Source organism: Dendrobates tinctorius, unplaced genomic scaffold (genome assembly GCF_039654945.1).
Source record: "Dendrobates tinctorius isolate UK_male_01 unplaced genomic scaffold, ASM3965494v1 ptg000162l, whole genome shotgun sequence".
NCBI lineage: Eukaryota > Metazoa > Chordata > Amphibia > Anura > Dendrobatidae > Dendrobates > Dendrobates tinctorius.
This window is the reverse complement of record NW_027361829.1, coordinates 22,744,127-22,759,216: the sequence shown is the minus strand read 5'-3', so window position 1 is coordinate 22,759,216 and position 15,090 is coordinate 22,744,127. Positions and strand designations below refer to the sequence as shown.

Sequence of the window (15,090 nt, the reverse complement as noted above, 5' to 3'; positions counted from 1 at the left end):
CTGCAAGGTGCTTCCTGGCTGTCGGATGGCTGGGACGGGTCAGAGGACGTCCGAGGAAGGACCGCTCCAGGGCCAGGTTGCAGGGTGCTTCTCCAGGTGCTGTGGAAGAAAGGAAAATCATTACTACCATGCCTTTACAAGAAGCATCAGCTGTGGATTAGAAAAACACAGATTAATAAAAATAAAAACCCAAAATTTATAATACTTACGATCTCGTGGCAAGGACCGGTCTTAGGAACTGCAACGCGTGATAGTGACGGTATCTAGTTCTGGTCCTTGACGCAGATCCACTGCGAACCTGGCCCTCAGCACGAACATCACTGTTGAAGCGGTCCTTGATCGAACGCCAACGTGTTCGGACTTTGTCCACTGTTGTTAAAAAAAAAACAGTGCCGTCAAGGACAACAGTCAATGCGGCACAATATAGCAATACAATACTCAAAGCAGTCACTGTAGACCCCGATGACACTGTTGGGTTTCCTGCTAGAATACACCTAGCACGAAACCCAACAGTGCCGTCAAGGACAACAGTCACTGCGGCACAATGTAGCAATACAATACTCAAAGCAGTCACTGTAGACCCCGATGACACTGTTGGGTTTCCTGCTAGAATATGCCTAGCACGAAACCCAACAGTGCCGTCAAGGACAACAGTCACTGCGGCACAATGTAGCAATACAATACTCAAAGCAGTCACTGTAGACCCCGATGACACTGTTGGGTTTCCTGCTGGAATACACCTAGCACGAAACCCAACAGTGCCGTCAAGGACAACAGTCACTGCGGCACAATGTAGCAATACAATACTCAAAGCAGTCACTGTAGACCCCGATGACACTGTTGGGTTTCCTGCTAGAATATGCCTAGCACGAAACCCAACAGTGCCGTCAAGGACAACAGTCACTGCGGCACAATACAGAGCAGGGAAATACTCACTAAACGCCTTTTTGGAGGATGCTGTGGCACTGTCCCAGCCATCCATCAACGCTGCGGCCACCTCATTCCATAGCCGCCGGGTCACCACAATGTCCTTGTGCAGCCGGTCACGGCTGTCCCACAACGGCGAACGCTCCTGGACCAGGCTGATGAGCTGCTCATTATCCAGGTAGACGTCTTCATCCCGTTGTGGAACCTAGACAAAACACATTCATTAGAATAATCAAATTTAAATTGAATAAAAAGTTACAAAAAAAGAAACATAAAAAAGAGTAAAAATAGAAGATAAAAAATAAAGAACATTACAAATCATTTGATACATACATTCCGTATCACCACCGGGACTTGGCTTCGCTGCTCCTGCTCTTCGCCCTCACTAGTCCCGTCCGCAGAAGAAGATGATGATGACGATGTCTTAAAAAAGTTGAAAAAAACGTAAGAGATTTGGAGAAGCAGCAGATATACTTACCAGATGCACGAAAATAATCACCTCACGGTCTGCTTGCGCCAATTCCTGCCGCGATGGGGAATACTCGGATTCTGAAGACATACTGCATGTAAAAATAATAAAAATCATTAGTACATACATAATTTAAAAGGACAGGCATATAATGTAATATACTCACATTCTTCGCTGATAGAAGATGGTTTCCTTGTTGACTGTCTGCTCTCCAATCTGTCAGTGTAGTAGTGGCAGAGTTTTGGCAGGCACCTCCTTTATATAGACTTTTTTTTTTTTACTTTAGAAGATTATAACTAGTACAACAAGTGGACACTACCAAAAAAACGCAGCGCTAAAAAAACGCATACATGAGCATGCCAGTGCGCACGTATGCGCATCCATAGGCTATAATGGTCATTTTTAGCGCAAAACGTGCGCATACGTGCACATGCGCTTTTTTGCAGGGCCAAAAAATGCAACATGCTGCGTCTGTAAAATACAAACGCACACCCCAAAAAAACGCAGCGCATGAAAATCGCATACGTGCGCTTGCCAGCTCGCAGGTATGCGCACCCATGTTAAATATAGGGGAAAAAACGCATGCGCACGTATGCGTTTTTTTCCAGCGCAAAAAAACGCAAATGTGAAACCAGCCTAAGGCTGTGTGCACACGCTGCGGATTAGGTGCGGATTCATCAGCGCGGATTTTGTAAAATCCGCAGGTGAAACCGCAGGTCAAAAGACCTGCGGTTTTACCTGCGGATTGCTCTGCGGTTTTGTCCTGCGGTTTTTCATCTCCTCAATAGAATTGACATGTCATTGACATGTCAATTCTTTCTGCGGATTGAAAACCGCAGATAATCCGCGCGGAAAATTCCGCACCATCTGCACTGCGGTTTTTGATTCCCATAGGGAATCATGGTACTGTACACCGCAGCAGAAACTGCTGCGGGTCCGCAGCAGCCAAAACCGCTGCGGAACCGCAGCAAAATCCGCAGCATGTGCACACAGCCTTAGGGTTAGGGCTAGGGTTAGGGTTAGGGTTAGGGCTCAGATTAGGGTTAGGGGTGTGTTGGGGTTAGGGTTGGAGTTATAATTGGGGGTTTCCACTGTTTGGGCACATCAGGGGCTCTCCAAATGCAACATGGCGTCTGATCTCAATTCCAGCCAATTCTGAGTTGAAAAAGTCAAATGGTGCTCCTTCCCTTCCAAGCTCTGCCATGCGCCCAAACAGTGTTTTACCCCCACATGTAGGGTATCAGCCTACTCAGGACAAATTGCAAAACAATTTTTGGGGTCCAATTTCTCCTGTTACCCTTAGGAAAATAAAAAATTGGGGGCAAAAATATCATTTTTGTGGAAAAAAATGATTTTTTTATTTTCACGTCCGAGTGTTATAAACTTCTGTGAAGCACTTGGGGGTTCAAAGTGCTCACCACACATCTAGATAAGTTCCGTGGGGGGTCTAGTGTCCAAAATGGGGTCACTTGTGGGGAGTTTCAATAGTTTAGGTACATCAGGGGCTCTCCAAACGCACATGACACCCGCAGACCATTCCATCAAAGTCTGCATTCCAAAACGTCACTGCTTCCCTTCCGATCCCCGACGTGTGTCCATACAGTAGTTTTCTCCCACATATGGGGTGTCAGCGTACTCAGGCCAAATTGGACAACAACTTTTGGGGGTCCAATTTCTCCTGTTACCCTTGGGAAAATGAAAAAATTGGGGACTAATTGATCATGTTTCTGGAAAAAATACGATTTTTTTATTTTCATGCCCTGGCATTATAAACTTCAGTGAAGCCCTTGGGGGTTCAAAGTGCTCACCTCACATCTAGATAAGTTCCTTAGTGGGTCTAGTTTTCAAAATGGGGTCATTTGTGGGGGGTTTCCACTGTTTAGGTACATTAGGGGCTCTCCAAAGGCAACATGACACCCGCAGACCATTCCATCAAAGTCTGCATTCCAAAACGTCACTACTTCCCTTCCGAGCCCCGACGTGTGCCCATACAGTAGTTTTCTCCCACATATGGGGTATCAGCATACTCAGGACAAATTGGACAACAACTTTTGGGGTCCAATTTCTCCTGGTACCCTTGGGAAAATAAAAAAATGGTGACTAAAAGATCATGTTTGTGGAAAAAATACGAATTATTTATTTTCACGCCCGGGCATTATAAACTTCTGTGAAGCACTGGGGGGGTCAAAGTGCTCACCACACATCTAGATAAGTTCCTTAGGGGGTCTAGTTTCCAAAATGGTGTCATTTGTGGGGGGGTTTCCACTGTTTTGGTACATCAGGGGTTTTCCAAACGCGACATGGTGTCCGATCTCAATTCCAGCCAAAAACGTCAAATGGCGCTGCTTCCCTTCCGAGCTCTGCCATGCGCCCAAATAGTGGTTTACCCCCACATGTGGGGTATCAGCGTACTCAGGACAAATTGCACAATAACTTTTAGGGTCCTGTTACCCTTGGGAAAATAAAAATTGGGGTGAAAAGATCATTTTTGTGGAAAAAATATGATTTTTTAATTGTACCGCTGTACGTTATAAACTTCTGTAAAGCCCTTGTGGGTTCAAAGTTCTCACCACATATCTAGATAAGTTCCTTGGGGGGTCTAGTTTCCAAAATGGGGTCACTTGTAGGGGGTTTCCACTGTTTAGGTACATCAGGGACTCTCCAAACGTGACATGGCGTCCAATCTGAATTCCAGCCAATTTTGCATTGAAAAAGTCAAACGGCGCTCCTTCCATTCTGAGCTCTGCCATGCACCGAAACAGTGGTTCCCCCCCACATATCAGGTATCTGCGTACTCAGGACAAATTGCACAATAACTTTTGCAGTCCAATTTCTCCTGTTACCCTTGGTAAAATAAAAAAAATTGAACCTGAAGTATTTTTTTTATGAAAAAAAGTTAGATGTTCATTTTTTTTAAATATTCAAAAAAATTCCTGTGACGCACCTGAAGGGTTAATAAACTTCTTGAATGTGGTTTTGAGCACTTTAAGGGGTGCAGTTTTTAGAATGGTGTCACTTTTGGGCATTTTCTATCATATAGACCCCTCAAAGTGGCTTCAAATGTGATGTGGTCCTAAAAATAAAATGGTGTTGTAAAAATGAGAAATCGCTGGTCAACTTTTAACCCTTATAACTTCCTAACAAAAAAAAATTTTGGTTCCAAGATTGTGCTGATGTAAAGTAAACATGTGGGAAATGTTAGATATCAAGTTTTTTGTGTGCCGTATCTCTGTGATTTAAGGGCATAAAAATTCAAAGTTGGAAAATTGCGAAATTTTCAAAATGTTCGCCAAATTTCCGTTTTTCTCACAAATAAACGCAAGTTATTTGAATGAAATTTTACCACTAACATGAAGTACAATATGTCACGAGAAAACAATGTCAGAATCACCGGGATCCATGGAAGCGTTCCAGAGTTATGACCTCATAAAGGTACAGTGGTCAGAATTGTAAAAATTGGCCCGGTCATGAACGTGCAAACCACCCTTGGGGGTGAAGGGGTTAAAAAATGCATCCCCATGCAATTGTATGAGATTCCGCAGTTGCTGTGTCAATGGTGCGGATTTTCCCGCTGCAGAATGGCATAGCGGTAAAATCTGCAGCATGTCCATTATTTCTGCGGAATCGCAGCGATTCCGCGACCATAGGATTGCATTGAAATGCTCACTTTACGCATGTGGCTATGCCCACCATGCGTAAAGTGAGCGCTTCATGTGCAGATGGTAGCCTGCGTCTGGAGGAGAGGAGACTCTCCTCCATGCCCTTGGTACCATAATCCTGTAAAACAAATAAAAAATAGGAATATACTCTCCTTCTGACGGCCCCCAGAGTCCTCAGCGGGGCTGCTGGCAAGTTCCGTTCCCAGGCGTGTTTTGCGAGAATAACCTGAGATGACGTCGCGGTGACGCGACCGTGATGTCACAAAGGTCCTTCGCGCAATGCATCCCTGGGAACAGAACTTGCCAGCAGCGCCGCTGAGGACTCCGGGGGCCGTCAGAAGGAGATAATAACTATATTTTTTATTTTTTTTAATTATTTTTAACATTCTTTTACTAATGATACTGCATAGGCAGCATCAATAGTAAAAAGTTGGTCACACTTGTCAAGAGCTATGCCTGACAAGTGTGACCAACCTGTCAATCACGATACTTCAAATCGCTTGGAAAGTGCAAGCATTCTGCAAGCTAAAAACACAGGGAGTTGCGGAAATGCTGCGGACATCTCCGCTGCATTTCTGCATCGTGGGAACATAGCCTAATAGTGATCTGACACCGTGAGGCACCTGCTCGGAGAGCTCTGATGCTGGGACTGGGATGAAATTAAATTTTATTCCATCTGGCAGTCTCACTCTTTCAGTCACGTGGGTAATGCCGGTGTGAATTCAGTCATCACTGTCAGTCAGTGAACACGTAACTGAAAGAGCGAGACTGTTGGATGGAATAAAGTTAATTTCCTCCCAGCATCAGAGCTCTCAGAGCACCCCGTATAAAGAGGGTGCAGTATACAGTACACGGGTACTATATACAGGGTGCAGTATACACAGGTACTATATACAGTGGTGGGATTCAAATTTTTAACAACAGGTTCTGTGTTTGTAGGAAAACCACACCCATTTTAAGCCACGCCCATTTACACGCACCTTTTCCTCAAACATATACAAGTAGGGAGTCAAGGAGCTGTTCCCTATAGGCAGCACAGGTCCCCAATAGGCAGCACAGGTCCCCAATAGGCAGCATTGTTCCCCAATAGACAGGCACAGGTCCCTAATAGGCAGCATTGTTCCGAAATAGGCAGCACAGGTCCCCAATAGGCAGCATTGTCCCCTATAGGCAGCACGGATCCCCAATAGGCAGCACAGGTCCCCAAAAGGCAGTATTGTTCCCTAATAGGCAGCACAGGTCCCCAATAGGCAGCATTGGTCCCCAATAGGCAGCACAGGTCCCCAATAGGCAGCATTGTTCCCTATAGGCAGCACACGTCCCCAATAGGCAGTCACAGGTCCCCAATAGGCAGCACAGTGCTGCACAGGTCCCCAATAGGCAGCACAGTGCTGCACAGGTCCCCAATAGGCAGGCAAAGGTCCTCTGTCCCTTCTGTACAAACCAGACTCCTCTGTCCCCTCTGTCCTCCCCAAACTCCTGTGTCCCCTCTGTACTCCTCTGTCCACCCCAGACTCCTGTGTCCCCTCTGTACTCCTCTGTCCCCTTTGTACTCCTCTGTCCACCCCAGACTCCTGTGTCCTCTGTCCACCGCAAACTCCTGTGTCCCCTCTGTACTCCTCTGTCCACCCCAGACTCCTGTGTCCCCTCTGTACTCCTCTGTCCACCCCAGACTCCTGTGTCCCCTCTATACTCCTCTGTCCCCTTTGTACTCCTCCGTCCACCCCAGACTCCTGTGTCTTCTGTCCACCGCAAACTCCTTTGTCCCCTCTGTACTCCTCTGTCCACCCCAGACTCCTGTGTCCCCTCTGTACTCCTCTGTCCCCTTTGTACTCCTCTGTCCACCCCAGACTCCTGTGTCCTCTGTCCACCCCAAACTCCTGTGTCCCCTCTGTACTCCTCTGTCCACCCCAAACTCCTGTGTCTACCCCAGACTCCTCTGTTCTCCTCTGTTCACCCCAGACTTTTGTGTCCCCTCTGTACTCCTATGTCCACCCCAGACTCCTGTGTCCCCCTCTGTACTCCTCTGGCCACCCCAGACTCCTCTGTCCTCTCTAGACTCCTTTCTCTCCCTCAGACTCCTCAGTCCCCTCTGGACTCATCTGACCCCTCTAGTCCTCTGTCCCTTCTGTCCCCTCCGGACTTCTCTCTCTCCCCCCAGACTCCACTGTCCCCTCTGGACTCCTATCTCCCTCAGACTCCACTGTCCCCTACAGACATCTCTGTCCCCGAGACTCCACTGTCCCCCCCAGACTCAGCATGTTCCGTGTACCTGAGCGCCTGACCGCGTCCTCACAGCACCACACTCTCTCTGGGCACTTGCTACAGGACGGGGGCGCGTCTCCTTGGTGATATACGGTAGCTGTAGTTCCGGGTTCTTGCTTCCTGGGGCTGGGCTGGAGGTGAGCTCTGTGCTCCCTGTGGATGTGACGCGGCGATCCCCGCACTGTGCTGGCTGCAGCTCCGGCCCCTGTATAGTCCTCAGTACCGGAGCGCGGCTCTGAATCTCGCCGGTTTGGGGAACCGGCTGCTTTTTCTAACAACCGGTTCCACCGAACCGGGGAGAACCCGCTGAATCCCACCCCTGACCCTATATATACACTGCACCCTGTATATAGAGCCTGTGTATTATACATAGCAGGTACTATATACAGGGTGCCGTATACACAGTGTACACTGCACCCTGTATATAGTACCTGCTATGCTATCACAGGTACTATATACAGTGTGCAGTATATATTGGGTACTGGATACATAGGTACTGTATACAGGGTGCAGTATACACAGGGGGGATGCACTATACACAATTCTCATGATATATTGATCTATTGTCAATATATCAAGATATCATGAGAGAATATGATGAATTCATGTCACATGAGCACTGCTGCAGAGTCAGATGGCCACTAACAGCACTACAGCAGTATGTGCAGCAGCCAGGATAGGATATGGACACATTTACCTCAGGCAATGGGCAGCAGGGAGTGGGACTCAGACTGGCCTCCATGTTCTCTCTCTCAAGTACGGTATGTGGCACACTGACACCCTAATGCCTGCCAGCCAGTCAGTCGCACGCCAAGCTTCAGCTCCAGTGGATTCAAAACAGGGTTTGAGAGGCCATACATAGCACACATGACACGCCTCTCTGAACCCTGGCTGGCTCATCCAATCCCAGCGTGCAGCTGGGTGCCATAGCAACGCAGTCTCAGCCTGCAGTGAGTCTCGGCTGCTCTTCTAACACAGGCTGCGGCCAGGTGATATCATCTCATAGTACACGCTGCGGGGCAGGCGGCGGCCCTGTCTGATGCTAATTAAGCGGTTCGGGGGGCAAATGCCTCCCTGCCACCCGGCCCAGCCCGCCACTGGGTTCCGGAGTCCTGCTCCCATGTTTAACCCCTCTGTGCCATCCGACGTACTATTCCGTCCATGTAACCTGGGACTCAATTCCCATGGACGGAATAGTATGTCATCGCGATCGGCCGCGCACACAGGGGGTACGTGGCTGATCACGTCCGGGTGTCAGCTGACCGCTGTCACAGACCGCTCCCGGCACTTTAACCCCCGGAACACTGCAAACAAACAAGATTGCATTGTTCAGGAGCCGGCACAGGGGCTGGCAGCCCTCTGCCTTTGGATCGGAGACCCCACGGCGTGACTCTTTGTCCCGATCGCTGTCATGGAGACTCAGTGACATCATGACGACATCCAGGTCTCCAGAGCTGAGAAATGTCCTGTCATGCGCAGTGCATGTCAGGAAGTCTCTCAGGTCAGTGTGCACAGAGTGCAGTGCTGACAGCTTCTGTAGCATCACACAAAAAGATGTGCTAGTCCAAAATATTGCAAAAATTACATAACCTTTATCGATTAAAAACATCAGATCAACTGCATTATTGAAACAATATGGGGTAATATATTAATGGCTTATTATGTAAATACTGCTATGGACTCAGAGGCACACATCACCACATATGGATGTCCTAAATGAGGGCATTAAATATCAACATAATATTAGCCACTGTGAATGGTATATAAATACTGGCATCCAAGTATTGTGCTTACAGCATATGCCCTAATACAAAGCCACCTTTCTGGTATAATAAACATAGAATTAATGTATTACCTTAAATGAAGGACAAAGTGCACGGCTCTAAGGATCAATCCAGAAGGGGGTGTGTTCCCACCCCAAGGTAAGTTTCGGTTTTCACCTTCGTCAGGGATCACACGCTACCGTTCTCTGGTGCCGTTTAAATACCCTGTGCGGCACCTAATGATGCTGGCATCGCAAGCCTGGAAGTGACGGCCCCGACCGGAAGTGACGCACGCGTTGCTATGCTACCTGCGACGCTACCCGTCGTCGGCGTCAAACGGTGGGAGGTACTAACTGACAAATCACCACAGGGAGACACCCAAGGAAGAGAGAGGCCACAGCAGCCGAACAACATCGCGCGTGCTGGCAGGGGACACACATCTGCTGTCACATGACTGTGAGTAAATAGATAAATAACACAAGGTCACACGTTAACATACATAAAGAGATAAAAATTTATAAGGATTGGGCTGCCATCCACAGCACTGCAGAGTCAATTTATATAAGCTGTAATAATATTACCCCTCCAAAGGAACCACATAATACTGAAAAAGCAAAATTAAAACAATAATCGTCATTACTATATAAATTAATTATATTCTTGATAGTCCAGTAATTCATTGACGAAACTTGTAAACATGGGGTATCCAATTAGGGGGTTTTGTAGATACTGCCAGGAAATCAAAACCAGTGTCATGAAGGAGAACTGCACAAGAGACACAATCATAATTGTCTAAAAAATGTTAAAAACAAAAGCAACCGTAGCAGCATTAAATTTGCACTATTTTATTATTTAATTATTTTTATTATTTAACAATCACCCAGGCAAATGATCACAGAAAGGGAGCAAAGCTTAAATTCTCATTGAGACCAGTGGATGGAGGGTACCCAATGTCCATATCCATCTGGACTCTAACCATGCCAACCTCCCCGAGACATCACCCCCACGAATGCCTACCTCTAACATATCAACTCCCCTTACTTTGAGTTGGCTGCCATTACAGTTATGATTCAATTTGAAATGACGTGGAATAGTTTTAAGTGTGGATGTGTCGCTGCAGCCGCTATGCCCAAAACATGCTCCCTTATGCGCACCTTTAATTGGCGTTTAGTCAATCCCACATAGATATTATCACAGGGGCAGGTTACATAATATATCACGTTGGTAATTGTACATGTGATGTGTTTGCGTATCTTGTATTCACGAGAGCCACTAGCATTTGCAAACACATCACTATGTTCAATGGGCATTTTCTACAAAGAACAAACATTAGATTAATTACCCTGAACTTGAATCTACGACTAGGCCAGTTCCACAATATGGTACCTTGCCAGTTCCTGTACCACCATTGTCTGGATTGGATGAAAATTAATTAGAATATGAAGACTATGGAGTTGAAGCTACTGGCAAAAACATGGAGACCTCATCTCAAGATGAGTATGTACCTGATGGAGCTGCCAGAACGCTTTACTCAACATGAATTAAATGATCTCATAAGAGACATTTCATTGTCAAAAGATAAAGCTGAACTTCTTGCATCTAGGTTGAAACAGAAGAATCTTCTTCATGATGATGTCATGAAATCATCAAAGTATGTTATTACCGAAACAGAAGTAACACTTTAACACAATTTTTCACAGTTGATGGACCAATTTTGTACTGTAACAATGTGAATGGCCTCTTTGAAGAACTGAATCAAGAGTATTTTGTTGCAGATTGGCGATTGTTTATTGACTCATCCCAGAGAAGTTTGAAAGCAGTGTTGCTTCACAATGGAAATATGAAACCATCAATCCCTATTGCTCACGCATATCATCTAAAGGAAAGTTATGAAAATCTGTCAGTTGTTTTGGATGCTATACAATATAAGCATCATCAATGGAATATCTGTGGAGATTTGAAAGTGATTGGTCTGCTAATGGGAATGCAAGGAGGTTTCACAAAATATTGTTGCTTGTTGTGTTTATGGGACAGTAGAAATACAGTAGAGCATTATGTTCATTGTGATTGGGGACAGAGAAACATCTATGCTCCAGGTAGAGACAATGTTCAGCATAATCCTTTAGTTTCTCCAATAAAAATCTTTCTTCCTCCACTATATATAAAGTTGGGATTGATTAAAAACTTTGTAAAAGCCATGGCAAAGACAAATAAATTCACAAGGGTTCCATTACATTTCACAGAAATTCTCCAGCATTTCACCAGCAAAACTGAAGGAACAGGTATTTGTTGGTCCTCAGATCAGAGAGCTTATGAGAAATGATGTGTTTGGAGGAACTCTAAATGTTAAGGATGTCACGCCGTTCTGTCTGTACCTGGTTGTCGGCGTGACAATGCATGTCTTTGCTTAACCCTTTGCTCCTTTCCCCCTAATTGAGCTGGGATAATGCTTGCTGTTACCTGTAGGGAGCCTGCTCAGCTCCCTGCTCTGCTGCGTAGCCGTACATGTGGTGTTAGGTCTTTGCTCTGCTGCATGACCATCCGCATGTGTGGTCCCTGGTTGTGGAAGCTGTCTGCGAGTTGCAAGGTCATTTGCAGCTGGTGCATGACTTTCCACATGGGTCTGGGCGTGCAGCCGCTGCCAGGTGCCCTGAGCCTCAGTTCCTGCACTGATTGTGCTGCAATGGCTTCTGTGTGTGCTTAGGGTGTGCGCGGCCACTCCTTCCCTGCTTTTATCAGGGTTAGTGTGTGTACTTGAAATGCTGTCCCCAGCCAATTGCTGAGGGGCAGGTTTTATATAAACTTCCCCTTCCCTGCTGTGTGGGGCCAGAGCTACTCTCAAAGTTCCTGAACCTTGCCATGTGTGTTTTGTGTCTATGTTCCTGGACCTCTCCTGTCTATGTTTTAGTACCAAAGTTCTTGCCTTGATTCCTGTTTTGCCCTGTTCCTGCGCCCTGCCCTGGAGACGGTATATCCAGGCCTGAATCCTTGATCCTGTACCTGACCCTGTCTGAACAGTGTCTGCTGTGTTATGTTCCTGGAATCCCTATGTGTTTAGCAACTCGCACCCCTTGACTCTGAGTCTCTTGTAACCGGTGTTTCTGCTGAGCATCTACTACCTTATGCTCTGACTACCATGTGGTGCTAGCTCCATGCAGGCCCAGCAATCCTGAAGTTTTAGCACCATCACGCTTGAGTTCCTTTCTAGGTCCGATGCCCGGAGCCTGACGGCGGCAGTCTGGAACCTGATGACCGCTGCCTGGAGCTTGATGACTGCAGTGGTGCCTGTAGGTCGTGTCGGATGTCCGGAACCGATCGACTCCTGTTTGATGTCTGCCGGTGACTCTGATGTCCTGATGTCCAGCCTGTGTCCTCATGTCCTGATGTCCAGCCTGTGTCCTGATGTCCAGTCTGTGTCCTGATGTCCCGCCTATATGTGCCTCGGTGATCCATTGGTGCCTTAAGGTCCACTGGGTGGTACCCTTCTGGAAGGTGTGGAATCGGGAGCCTGGCATAGTCATGTTTGATGTACTGTGTGTCTTTACTTTAGTAAATTTACATTCACTTTACCTGAAGTTGTGCAGTGTAATCAAGTCCTATGTGTCTTCTCCTTGTCCACATGCTCAGCTGCCACAGAACCCCGGTCGCTGCCCATTTCTGGTTCAGCGTAGGTCCGGGTCCCCCTCTGCGGTATAGAGGGTACATGTCACGTCCCCGTGGGACGCCCGTCCCTCGCCGTCGTGGTCGGTCGGCGTGGAGGCATTTTTGAGCTGGGCCGCGTCTGTGGCTGGAGTTTTATCGTGACAAAGGAATTGAGATCTTGGAAAAGCTTCAAGTGGATCTGTGAAAACTTCTTAGGAAAACAAAAATCTCCAGAATATGTTGAAGGTGTTGAGGAACTGCTAAATGCATACCAGTGTCTTTGATGTTGCATGTCTCTGAAAATGCACATTTTGCGTTCGCATTTAGATTTCTTCCCTCAAAATCTTAGGGATGTAAGCGATGAACAAGGAGAGCGGTTTCCCCAGGACATTAAAGTAATGGAACCCCGCTACCAGGGTTTATGGAATGACTTAATGATGGCAGATTACGGTTAGATGTTATATAGGGACAACCCTGAAAAATCATAACAACAACAGTCTAATGTCAAACACTTTTAATTTCTGCTCATAACTTGGTTTCTATTTTGCACGTGAAATTATTTTGGTTCAATAAAAACTGTTTTGTAAGGTGAAGCATTTTTTTCTGATATGTAAATTACTCTTTTCTTAATGTCGCCAGTATATTTCCTATACCTTATAATAATGATGTTGCTCCATGGAAACTATTAGTGTTACAGAAAAACTATATACATTTTTTAAATCAGGACAAAAAGATTCAGAAAAGTACAAAGTCACCTGTGATGATTACAAAAAATATTTTTCTTTTTACCTGTGACATATGCGGTTTGGAGGGTGCCTTGATCCAATGAAAAAGGTAGGGATACCTAGTTGCTTTTTTGGATAAAATTTTTTTATAGAATTTAATAAAAACAGAACATTTTGGAAAAGGTCTCACATTTTTTCTGCAGTACTGGGAATTAGAGATGATCGAACTCTGCAAGGTTCGGTTCCAATTTGGTGAACACACCACTAAAATGGCATCAATCTCCACAGAGTAGAAAGAGTATAATACGCCTCTGACACATCTTCTACTACAGGCAACTCACCAGATGGAGACCCAACTTGGAGTCTCCACATTTCAAAAAATTGTTTGTAACATCGGCAGCAGTTGCAACAGCAGGCACAGAAGACATGACTTGTTAATTTTTGCTGAAAGTTAGGGGCTACACTTTCAGGGGACAGCTGGATGCGCTTATCCATCAGGACACCACCAGCAGCGCTGAAGACACGTTCTGAGAGAACGCTGGCTGCCGGGTATGACAAAACCTCCAAGGTATGACAGGAGAGCTCAGGTCACTCTTCCATTTTTGAAGACCAAAATGCAAAAGGGTCTAAACCACGCCTGATGGCATTGATATTGAGATACTCCAGGACCATCCTCTCCAGTCTTTCACAACGTGTCAGACTTGTGCTCTGTTCTGCTGGTGCACAGTGTCACAGTTCCAGTCCTCTGTGTGTCTGGGACAGGGCTGCCACTAGGAATTTTGGGCCCCATACTGGCAAAATTTTCGGGGCCCCCTTGAGACTCCACCCAGGCTCCACCCCAGCCCCGCCTCCACCCCTCAAACTGTCCACAGTTCCACCACGCTCTCTTGGAAAAACTCCACTTCTCACCAATCACACATTAACAGTTCCCATCACCAGATCACACATATAGCCGGCAGCTTTTGTTTTAGCCAAAAGATTTTTTAAGCCGCCATCACAACACGTAAACACTTTAGGCCGAGCTCTACTCTACTGTAACCTATTAAATATTTGTTAAAATATGCAATACAATTTAGGTGCAGTATATTTTTATGTATTTTTCAATTTTTAAAATGACCAATAATATCACATACAAGGGACAAATACCACCGCACCCTGACCAGATAAAATCTTACCACCACATAGTGACCTATAAAACCACATACAAGGAACAAATACCGACACACCATGTCCAGACCACATATTACCACCACAGTGAACGAATAATATCACATACAAGGAACAAATACCGCCACACCATGACCAGACCACAAATTACCACCACAGTGACCGGATAATATTACATACAAGGAACAAATACCACCGCACAATGACCAGACCACATATCACCACATAGTGACCAAATAATTGCACATACAAGGGACAAATACCGCAACACCATGTCCAGACCACATCTTACGACCACATAGTGACTGAATACTACAATACTGATCAGTAATAAAAAAGCACAATACTATCACCATAAGTGCCATTATACACAGGAGATCTGTGCTTAGTATGCAGTGTCTATGTACAGGTAATACAGTGATCAATGACATTATACACAGGAGCTCTGAATATAATGTGCAGGTAATACAGTG

General features: G+C 46.0%; 1 long non-coding RNA gene across 1 annotated transcript in view; it reads right to left on the bottom strand.

Moving 5' to 3' along the window:
- Positions 1 to 8,164, bottom strand: part of LOC141052659 (uncharacterized) — a 34,356-nt gene extending 26,192 nt beyond the window's left edge. Inside the window, exon 1 of the long non-coding RNA XR_012220875.1 lies at positions 8,018 to 8,164. This is a non-coding gene — a long non-coding RNA (uncharacterized lncRNA). The remainder of the gene's footprint in view (positions 1 to 8,017) is intronic.
- Between the last annotated feature and the right edge of the window lie 6,926 nt (positions 8,165 to 15,090).